The sequence below is a fragment of the Durio zibethinus genome, chromosome 1, assembly GCF_047325235.1.
Source record: "Durio zibethinus cultivar Kanyao isolate XHJ-2024 chromosome 1, ASM4732523v1, whole genome shotgun sequence".
Taxonomy (NCBI): domain Eukaryota; kingdom Viridiplantae; phylum Streptophyta; class Magnoliopsida; order Malvales; family Malvaceae; genus Durio; species Durio zibethinus.
In genome coordinates this window covers 11266069-11276678 of record NC_143162.1, presented here as the reverse complement: position 1 = coordinate 11276678, position 10610 = coordinate 11266069, and the positions used below count along the sequence as shown (strand labels likewise).

The window sequence follows — 10610 nt, the reverse complement described above, 5'->3', positions numbered from 1 at the left end:
ATTTAGAGAAACATTATGGAGAACTTCAAATTTGGGGATTATATGATGGAATTAACAAAACAACATTCTAGTTCATAAAGCAATTAATACGATAAATGAAGATAGTCGATTCTAAAATCGTGATTGCTAAGAAACAAAAAGAATGATCGAAAGTTGGAAAAGAAAAACAAAATGATTTCAATTCATTTTTTGGTACACGTCTATTAATCATTTTCAATCCATTTGTAAAATCATATTTACCTTATTAACAACGATTTTTTTCCTCTAATAAGCATGCTATAATTTATGTATTAATAAATTACTTCTTTAATTTTAATAAAATATTCATCCGTTAGAATACAAAAGAAATTATTTTATTAGTTATTTGAATAACAAATTTTTCAACATTTTGAACCGTTTAGAGGTAAATATTTATTGTTAGATTCAATTGACTAGTAATTTTTATTAAAATATTATTTAACTCTCGTACGATTTATTGACAAAATATTAAATTATTTATTTTATTAACAAAGGTTCAAAACTTGACAACCTCAATAATAAAAAAATATTGAAAAAAGTACAATAAATAATTTTACTTACAAAAACCCATTAATGAATCTTGAAATAATGAATAATTTTATTAATAAAAATATAAATTGTTGTTTACCTTATTACTTTATACGTAAAACAGTTTTTCAATGTATAAATCAGAATTCACAAACTGAAAGTAAAAATGTTTTTTTTTTTCAATAAATTCGTAATTTTATCTTTTTTAATTTATACAAATATTTATATAATAAATTAATAATATAAAAATTAAACCATCACCCAAGCGTCACACAAAATTAAAACACACGTTTCATAATTAAATAAGTAAAGCTAATTCATTTATCACATGATCACTCGCTAGTGACCCACATGACAATGTGCGTTTTGCATCTTTATCACCTAAGTCGAGGAAAAGTGTGAAAGTAAATAATATTCTTATTTTTCATGATCTATTAATGCCTCGGAACTCGTCTTACTGATGATACAATGGGCCAAATCTTTAAACTATATTACTCGACAGGAAGATGATACGGCCATGAACATATTGGGTGCTGCATATGTCTTTAAAAAGGGCTCAAGTAATCAGTTCTATCGCCAAAATTTACTTGCTTCTCTATGAACATATCGGTGCAAGTGCTGCATATATCTTTAAAAAAAGGCTCAAGTAATCAGTTTTATCGCCAAAATTTACTTGCTTCTCCACAGGAACTACTGCTTTTATCCTATAAACAAATTATGAGATTCTACCACATGATTAAGTAAGTATATTTCCACTATAGACTACTCAACAACCATTACAAGAAAATAGATCTTTTAGTGAAAGAAATTTTCATCACTAAATCTCTTCTTTTCTGTCACTAAAAATAATTATCAACGAAAATTTCATCAATAATATTTTATTGAAAAATATAGAATTGCTAAAAGAATTTTGTCAGTAATGAAAAGATCCTGTCAATAAAAAAAGAATTTAGTGACAAAATTCCATCAATAATTTCAAACTTTTGTCGCTAATATTATTTTTTAGATAATATATTTTTTATTTTAATTCTAAAATTCTATCGTAAAAACTATTAGCAACAAAAATTTTCATCTCCAATACTTTTTTATTTAAAATATTTTTAATTTTAATTCCAAAATTCCATCATTAAAACCCATTAACAACAAAAGTTTCCATTACTAATGGGTTTTATTGATACTTCATTTTATCGATAAAAATATTTTCATTTTTAATTTTAATTCTAAAAATTAAAATATTTTCTTTTAAAATATATTAAAAATAAAAATATAATAAATAAAATTCTTCATTTTATTGATAAAAAAATCTTTTTCAAAATTTTTACAAACTTTACACATACAAACCTAAAACTTATATATACAGTAACGCACCATGCACTAAGAGAAAGATACTGATATTGGACTAGACTAGCCAAAAATCTAACTTAATCCAGTAATGCAATTAGATATAAGACTAGAAGTTTACCATTTAATGCACCATATGCTAAAAGATTAATCCTGCTGCATTACTAGGACCAGCTTCAGGGATTGGATCTTTATGGTTTTCATGAATTCCTCTTTGATATCTTCATCATCAATGCCCAACTACGTAAGTTTATTAAGAAACAGTCAAAGAGAACATGTTATATAAGAGAACTAAGTAACAAATATATTATCAAGACACTATGCAACAACTTATGAAAATCATTTAGCATTTCTCACTACAGATATATTATCAAGATATTAGACACAATACCACAACTTAATGAAAACCTAGTGGCATTTCTCACAACTTACAAGTTACAAAGTTGTAAAAAATGATGATCATGAATAAATACATAAATACCTAGAGCATATTCAACTTGCTTTTGCAAATTAATAACCTCATCAAGCTTTTGCGAATTAATGCTCTCAAATACCCTTCAACTTTCATTTGTAGTGCTCCCAACCACCCTAAAACCATATCTAGAGATATTTGCACATGTGTGATACTTTGGTGTCTAACATTTATTCTGCCTTGCTGTTATTTTCTTATTCCATGGACTTAAACTTAATTGGAATATTGGATTCAATGTCTCTCATGACTAGGATGCTGTTGCCAAATCCTTGAACATATGGAATGTAAACCAGACCTCACAACTAGAAACTACAGTGATGGAAATTTGGTTGCATCTCAAAAGAAAAACAAACTTGGAATCAGTCGGGTCCATAACGGTCTTTGACTAGTTCTGAAAAATAACAATTTGTAAATTATTTCCATCTATCTATGAGACAATTGAGATGCACTTATTACATCTTCTAATTGCAAGGAACTATAGCTCATGCTTTAGAGAAAACTAAGTATGGAGATTCAAATGTCCAATGGAAAGAAATAGAAGCAAAGTATCACTTTCCACGTCAATTCACAGCTGACATAATAGCAAAGAATGCCACTGATTTTATCATAACCAGCACCTATCAGGAAATTGCTGGAAGGTTGTTTACATCTTATATATTCATGCTTGAATCATGATTTTGCATCCATTATCTGATATAACTAGCTGCCAAATTTCATGCTCTTCCAAAATTTACATATAAAATAGACATTCTTCCAAAACTTGAAAGACTGTTCTCCATTAATAAAATACCTCTTGAAATTGCAAAGGAGAGAGAAAGAGAAGATGGGGGGAAGGGTTTGGATGATGTAAATTTAAATACAACGTGTAAATCCAGTAAAGTTACCTTGGTGGAGCGGACATGTTTCAAGGATGACTGTAGTTGACGCTCATGCTGCTTAAGCTCTTTTGGAGTTCAAGGGGCCCAAGTCTTGATCAAGAAGATTTCTGCTGAATCAAAGACCAAACAAAATTGCACATAAAACTGCTCATATTCAAAAATTTAAAGCAGGAGTAATTACAATCCTAATGTTGCCCTGTCCTTCCAAATGCATACATATTCTCAATCTCACAAACAAAAACTGTTCAAAACATAAAGATAAATGCAAAAATAGCCTATCAAGTTAATCTAAAATCTAAAGCTAAGTATGGTTGTTAGACTAATTACCTCTGAGTGCGTTGTAGGGCCTCATATCTAGCTTTCAGCCTCAGGTACTCCCAATAGCAGCTCTGCTACAGCAAAGATTAACAATAAGAGACACTATCAATTAAGTCTTTATCTATGGTTACATACTAGCAAAAACTATAGTTGTTACATATAGCAAACAGTTTATGAACATACCAAGCTCTCAAATTAAGTTGCAGTAAATATTGTGCAATGATAGAATTATTGCCATCTCAACTCAAGCTCTTGGGCTGGCTTGCTAACTTTCATTGCACCATAGCTGCATTTCTGATATCTATCAAGTGTCTTTAGCATGCTGGGACGAAGGCAAAAGAGAGAAGAAATTTATCGATGCTAACCATTTCTATGATACTGAGGAGGACCAGTCTAATAAACCCATGTAAATAGAAAAAAAGGTTGAAACTTTTTAACTTACTTGTTTGCCATTAATAACATGTTCCTCTTGCTAATGCCCTCATTCTTAATTTTCAAGTTTTATAACTAAAAAAAGGGAAACAGAACAGGTTTTATAAGTAACACATGCTGAAAATTCATTGAGGCATTTTAACAAACACTAGGCAGATATTGGCTTGTGTACATACAAACACAGCTTTTGGTGTTGGGGAAACTCCCTGCAGCACTTACAAGCAAGCAAACTGTTTTCAAATTCTCTACACACTTAACTAGTTGCTGCTGTATATGCTACACGCATGTCTAACTAAGCTAGCACACATGATTAAATAAAGTAGCACACATGTCTAACAAAGTTGGAAAGATTGAGATATAAACCTGATCGCAAGCAATATTGTAGGAAAGAGTTTTGGCATAAAATCTTAAATAACTACCTCAACTAGCATAATTGCCAGTTTAACTCTTGCCCACACATACAAAAAAAATATATTTAAGCAATATTTAATAATTTGCCCAAAAAATCTAAGTTCTAAAGGCAAAAGAAGATTAATGAAAGAGTGTGAATAGCCAAAGATGTCAAGCCAACTGACAACCAAATGCAAAATTGTTTGGTGTGTCAATTCAAGAAGTACACAGCAATTCATGGCCACTAGAAATTACCTATTACACATGGAGAATCTCAAGCACAACGTTTATTGATGTATTGATGAGATAGTATTCATCATTTTACAAGTAAATGATTAGGAAATAAAAATCATATAGCTTACCAATTTAACAATCAACGCGCACTCATGGCGCAAGTGAGAGAGCTTTTCACGGAGTTTATCGGAAACAAACTGCTTCCCCCCCAAGTTAACCTCCATTCCCACCAACAGTAGTTATCATATATATGCCCATGAGATAATTGGACTTTGCTAACAGAGAATGAAGAATCAATATATTATTTTTCCCAAAAAAAAATTATAACAGAAAATTTTAAAAAATAAACCCCCCCCCCAAAAAAAAAACCTTTGTATACGAACACAAATGAGGAGGAAAGGGGGAGGCCAAGTGCCCGTTAGGCCTCCAAGGGGGCACCAGCGATAGCCATGGCTGAAAGAGACGCTGGTAGCGCAAGGGGAGGGAGGAGCCCAGCTCGCGAAAGGGGTGGATTGGGCAGCGGAGGGCGCGCAGCTTGCGTAGGGGTCGGGTGCCGGTTGGGATGGCGGTCAGCGGAGGATGGGGTCGCACAGGCAGCAGCGCTACTAGGAGGGAGGGTCGGGGTGCCGTTAGCGTGTTGGGGAGGAGGGGGTCGGCGGGAGTAGGCTTGAGCTTAGCTAAAATTCGATTAAATTTTATTTTATTAATTTGAATTCTACTTTATATAAAAATTGAATTATTCAAATTTATTTAATTAAATTTAATTGATATATAAAAATAAATTATATTATAAAATTTTAATTATTTATACTTAAATTTAGTTTAAATTTAAAATATTTTATTAATTAAAATATATTAAAATATAAAAATTATATTAAATTCATAAACTATTTAAATTGAATATAAAAATATTAAAATTTGATTCGATCAATAAATTAAATTATTTGAGATTGACTTGATAATAATTAAGTAAAATTTAAATTTTATTTAAATTAAATCTAAATAATTTACGAATATTAATATATCATTTATACTCTTAAATAAAAATATTCAAATACAATTATACAAACACAATTTAAAATTGAATGAATTCTATTAAAATTTTAGATGACGTTTTTTTGACCCTTAATAATTCTTTATAAGATTATATTTTATGCTTTATTGTGGGTATATATTTTCATTTCTTTTCAATTATTTAACAAAATGAAATATAAAAAAATAAGTTAAAATGTAACGATAAATAAAATAAAATAACAGGTATCTCAACTCTTTGATAAAACAAAAAAGACGGACATAAGTATAAGATAACAATTCAAACAATTGTTCTTTGATAAAAAAAAAATCTATTTGATATTATAGAAGCTATACATTATAATGACTTTCGCATATTTAAAAATTAATTATCATAATTGATATTTATAAGTAGTTTTGCCATTTAAAAAATTACATTTTATGTTTTTGTATAGGACCACTTGTGACATTGCACGTGGCCTAAAATATCTTTTAAACGGTCATGATGGTCCATTTACATTCCAATGCCATAAAGCGCTATATAAAATCATACAAAGATCACGGGGTGCTCAATTATTTTTTATCTTCGTTATGTTAGGCATTTTAAGTATTGCTGTAGCTGTTTTTTTTTGGGTCAAAAAACAAGTTTAAGAGTATAGAAAGTTATTTTATTTTTAAAATTAAAGTAAAATGTCAATTCATAAAGAAAATTTACGAATCTTTTAATTTTTTTGAATTTACAAATCATTTACTAATAAAAGATCGTGAAAATTCAAATCTAAATATTTTACATCTAAATTACAAACCTTAATCACTTGCGCCAATCTTTATTGGCAAGCATTTTTGTAACTAAGGTATGCAATCAATGCCCCCTTAACGATATTTATAGCTGCTCTTCTAACTCTATTTTTATACCTTGAAAAATATCACTAAAGTTTATTCACAATAAAGAGCATGAACAGTTCTTTCGGTTATTTGACTATAAAATTAATAGTAGCTTAGCATAAATTTTATTACCATTTGTTTTTTATAATACATTTTTTGTAAATAAAAGTAAACAATAGTTTACTGGCTAAAAAATCATATATATATATATATATATGTTTTTAATATTGAGACACATTAATTATCCTAGTATATTATTAAAAAGGATACATTAATTCATAGACTTAGATTACCAAATCTAATGATATCAATAGCTAAGGCATTACGCTGTATGACTCATCTATTGCGTTAATTTCTTTAGACACATACATTTAAAGAGGAAAGGTTTTATCAAAAGACAACTACACTAAAGTTAAGAGAACAATAGTGTGAGCAAATATAAAGATTATGCTATTTTACAGGTTTATGTTAGATTAGATAACAATACAAAATAATCTTTTTTTCATGAAAGTCATAATACAATAAAGATTCACTAATCAAACAATTAAAATTATAGAGCAACATACCTTAATTTTGCATGCAAGACCTCATTTTTTAAAGTGATTTGTAATCTGTCAAAGTATTTAATATAATCAAAATATGAGAGATTCGAAACCTATACAATTTCTAATAAAACTGATTAAACAATTTGACTAAAAGCAGTAGGTTCGAATGCTATTTTATAAATCAAATTCATAATATGATTATGTATGTATGTATGTATGACAAATCTCTACAATCTAGAAAATACAAAATCATTTCTATTACATAAAGAAGTGAAGGAAATTATAAGTAGGAATTGGTTATTACATGAGCAAAAACATAAAATTAAACTCTTTCATATCATAGAAGCATACACATTATATTGGATTCCGCATATTAGAAAAATATTTGAAACAATTGACAATGGTAAATAGTTTTACAGTTTACAAAAAAAAGAAAAAAAATTGTTAACTTGCATAGGACCAATTTGGTCATTACACATGGCTTAAAAGATATTTTAGGTTCTGATAAAAGTCCATTTATAGGCTAACACCATAAAAGACTAAATAAAATCATAACAACATCATATCATGCTCAAATATCTCTTAGCTATGTTAGGCTTTTAACTATTGTTGTAAATTACCATATGTATTACATGTCCCCTATCCATACCTACCTGCCGACTATAAAACACATGCCATTGTTGACACATACTGTTAAGAAACATCAATGTTTGTATAGAATAGATACACTAGAAATAAAATTTTCATTATTATAAAATAGATAACACTTCAATGAATGATCACATAAATGTCGGTATAATTGTTTTCTGCTATATTGAATTAACAACTCAAAGTAATATGATGAATCTAAACATGAGCAAATAGTTGCAGGTTGATAATAGTGAGAAATTGCATAAAGCTTCTTTTATTGCTAATCACACATTTCATGTCAATCTATTTTAGTAAAAGAAAGGATATAGATTAGCCATGAAAGATGTCAATTGAGAACCTAGCAGCAAGCTAAGAAAAGATAAAATAGGAAACACACACTGAGTTTCTTTAAGACTCCAAGGCACCGAAAAAACTTCTTTGAATCAGTTAGATTCACATTATTCTGACTTTGGTTCGTTAAACCCTAGGCAGTCATAGATTTGTTTCATCAAAGCTTCGATGACGATGGAGGGATTTCTGGAATTGGGATTTGCCACAATTCTCTTTCTCTAATCCAAAGAACAGATAGAACTTGCTTCAAACAGAAATGACAATTAAAATTTAAATAATTAGCAATCACTGACATAATTTACCCAAATGAGAAAAAAAAAAAAAAGTGAAAACCTATAACAGAGATGTATTAAATCAATGAGCCAAGCCAAAAGAACACATACATAAATCTTGAATGTGATGGAAACAAAAAGGAGATTCTTTAAGGAATGAAAATAATTTACTTACGAGATTGATTGCTTTCCCTCGATTCAATTGCGAATCAATTTCTTCTTGACCAAAACGAAACTTCAGAACAGGAAAAATATTTTAGCTAGTTAAATGGGAGAAAGGAGGTTTTTTCTCCTGCGATAATGTTTGAACGATATTAGATTAAGGATAGAAGATTAAGCTTTTTGGAGATCTCAAGGGACTTTTCAGAATTAATCCTTCCTTATTTTAGGGAAAAATATTCATCATTATTATTTTTTTTAGAAAACCACAAAATTTTTTGCAAAAAAAATTGAAATAGGAATGCGAAAGGATAGAACTTTAAAATCAGATGAACGTTTTTTCTCTGGTATGAATGATCTATGTAACATGGGGTTTAATGATTCATTAAATGTTTAAACAAATAGTTTTTGCTCTGGTTCAATGTTTTCATCCAATTTAAAAAGAATAAAACGTTTTTAAAACAAAAAAAGGAGACGTAAATTTTTTTTTTAAAAAAAATTGCCTTGCAAATTCATTAAATAGTGTTTATTTGTATAACTGATGAACAGAAAAACCCATAAGACATATGAATAAATTTTTTAAAAGAAAGGAAATATTTATAAAATAACACATGGCATCATGTCAAGGATCTGCAGATAAAAATAATTTATTGTTAGATTATGATTGAACAATTATAAAATTATAATAAAATTAAAATATATATATTTTTTACAAGAAAAATAATGTTCTAGCAACGAAAATTTTCTATTGTTAAATCTCTTGTAATCATAAAATTACCAATGAAATTTCGTTGCTAATTCTATTGGTAATATTAGCGTCAATTTAGTTATTTTGGCATGCACTAATACCAATAGAATTGAATTCCGTCAATAATTCTCTATTTTTATCAATAGAATTATGCCATTGATTCTATTGATAAAGGCAAAATTTTGATTCACATAAATATATTGGTAATTTATCAAAAATCTATTGATAATAACCATTTTTAGAGATGAAAAATTTTCATCATTGAAAGCCTATTTTCTTGTAATGAACTTGTTTACCCTCTCAATATATTAATAAGTCTTACTAAAAGTCTTTAATTAAGCCATTCATGATATCAATGAAGTGATTTGATATATCGACAATGCTTTCACTTGGGTTCAACTTGAAGAACTTATAATCAAGTGTGAGCATACTAATATTTGATTCCTTAATTAACTTGAATTGTACCTTCATCTGTGATTATCAATTTTTTCCATACTTGCTTGGCATTAAAACAAAGAAAACCATATTGTATTCACTTGGTCACAATGCATAAAAGACAGTGCGCATAGCTTTTGCATTTAGTTAAGCCATCTTAATATCATTATTATCCCACTCATTTCCATCCTTGACAACTTTCACACCATTTACTATCTTTTTTTTTAAATAAGTGGACCATTCATAATCACCCCCACACTTTATAATCATTAGCTTAATTAAAAAGTTTCACCCTTATCTTTAAATAGGAATAGTTCTTAATAATGAAGAGTGAAGGCCTTACCATTGAGTGACTTTGACCACCAATTGATGTAACAATCATTCCAAGGGCCATGAGACACACTTCATGTTGAACATCTTTTTTCTTATTACTTAATATATTTCTTTAAGTTGAACATAAATTTTCTTAGAGTTTAAGCAAGTAAAGACTAAGTTTAAGACGTGGGAATCAAGAGCCTTATAGAGAAACACTTGGCTTTGAATTATCTTGTAACTTCTTTAAGAAGTTTTTATCATTTGAAAAAGCTTAAAGACCTTTTTCTTCCTTTTCCATACTCCAATGTCATGAGCCATAATTAACATCTTCATTCTCATTTTCCATTGTCAAATCTCATATTTTTCAAACTTTGGAGCTTTCTGTTCCTTTACATTATTTTGGACAAGATCAATTTGAATCATAAGATCTTTCACTCAAGGTTATTAGACCTCCAAAAGAGACCAAAACTTTGGTACCAATTATTTACTCAAACGTAAAAAGCAATCCAAAAAAGGGTTGATTGGATTGTTAAAATTATAAATAAATTTAATGCCAAGTATAGTGAAATTGATAAATTTAGCAAAAGGCAATTTAAAACAAAATAATATGTAAGTAAAAAATATATGGATAAAAAAGCAAACAAAACA

General features: G+C 28.6%; 1 long non-coding RNA gene across 7 annotated transcripts; it reads right to left on the bottom strand.

Moving 5' to 3' along the window:
- Positions 1 to 844: 844 nt before the first annotated feature.
- On the bottom strand, positions 845 to 5304 carry LOC111312130 (uncharacterized). 7 transcript variants are annotated; one of them, XR_016343335.1, is made up of 8 exons: positions 4981 to 5304; positions 4740 to 4886; positions 3998 to 4062; positions 3739 to 3877; positions 3565 to 3626; positions 3244 to 3344; positions 2009 to 2127; positions 845 to 1174 (listed from the first exon to the last, which is right to left on the bottom strand). It is a non-coding gene; the product is annotated as an uncharacterized LOC111312130 (long non-coding RNA). The 7 variants fall into 7 exon arrangements; XR_016343325.1 differs by having other exon boundaries at positions 845 to 1250; positions 4981 to 5303; XR_016343332.1 differs by having other exon boundaries at positions 845 to 2108.
- Positions 5305 to 10610: the final 5306 nt, after the last annotated feature.